This window comes from Arachis duranensis, chromosome 5 (genome assembly GCF_000817695.3).
Source record: "Arachis duranensis cultivar V14167 chromosome 5, aradu.V14167.gnm2.J7QH, whole genome shotgun sequence".
NCBI classification, from domain to species: domain Eukaryota; kingdom Viridiplantae; phylum Streptophyta; class Magnoliopsida; order Fabales; family Fabaceae; genus Arachis; species Arachis duranensis.
In genome coordinates this window covers 53,415,947-53,416,993 of record NC_029776.3, presented here as the reverse complement: position 1 = coordinate 53,416,993, position 1,047 = coordinate 53,415,947, and the positions used below count along the sequence as shown (strand labels likewise).

At 34.3% G+C, this 1,047-nt stretch overlaps 1 non-coding gene across 1 annotated transcript; it reads left to right on the top strand.

Annotated features, from left to right (window-relative positions):
* The first annotated feature begins 119 nt into the window (after positions 1–119).
* LOC127748256 (small nucleolar RNA R71) lies at positions 120–227 on the top strand. The gene has a single exon (XR_008010198.1). It is a non-coding gene; the product is annotated as a small nucleolar RNA R71 (small nucleolar RNA).
* Positions 228–1,047: the final 820 nt, after the last annotated feature.

Genomic DNA, 1,047 nt, shown 5'->3' with positions numbered 1-1,047 from the left:
TCTTGAGCTTCTGTAGGCGTCTTCTTCAGATGAAGAGATCCTCCAGCAGAGCTATCCAAAGACATCTTAGACAGTTCAGACAGACCATCATAGAAAATACCTATGAAGCTCCATTCAGAAAGCATATCAGAGGGACACTTTCTAATTAATTGTTTGTATCTTTCCCAAGCTTCATAAAGGGATTCTCCTTCCTTCTGTCTGAAGGTTTGGACTTCCACTCTAAGCTTACTCAATTTTTGAGGTGGAAAGAACTTTGCCAAGAAGGCATTGACTAGGTTTTGCCAAGAGTTCAGGCTTTCTTTAGGTTGTGAGTCCAACCATACCCTAGCTCTGTCTCTTACAGCAAAAGGGAATAGCATAAGCCAGCACTTTCCTTGCATTGTTGGCATTGTTGTTGTTTTCGGCTGCCATGGGTTCTTCTTCTTTGAAGATTTCTGTTAGGTCCTCTACAGAGAATTGTGCCTTAGCTTCTCTTAGCTTTCACTTCAAGGTCCTTTCAGGTTCAGGATCAGCCTCAACAAGAATACTTTTGTCTTTGCTCCTGCTCATATGCAATGGAAGAAAACAAGAAAATATGGAATCCTCTATGTCATAGTATAGAGATACCTTGAGGTGTCAGAGGAAAAGAAAAATGGAAGGAAGAGGTAAAAAATTCGAACTTATCAAGAAAGATGGAGTTCGAATTGTGCATTAAGGAATAATGTTAGTCCATAAATAGAAGGATGTGAGAAGAGGGGAAGAAATCATTTTGAAAACATTTTGAAAAACACTAATTGATTTTCGAAAACCATGATTGAGAAAGAAGTAAAGTGATTTTTGAAAAAGATTTTTGAAATTAGAAATCAAAAAGATTTGATTGAAAACTATTTTGAAAAAGATGTGATTAAAAAAAAAAGATATGATTAAAAAGTTATGGTTTTAAAAAGATATGATTGAAAAGATATGATTTGAAAACAATTTTAAAAAAAAGATTTGATTTTTAAAAATTAATGACTTGCCTAACAAGAAAAGATATGATTCAAATATTAAACCTTTCTCAACAGAAAA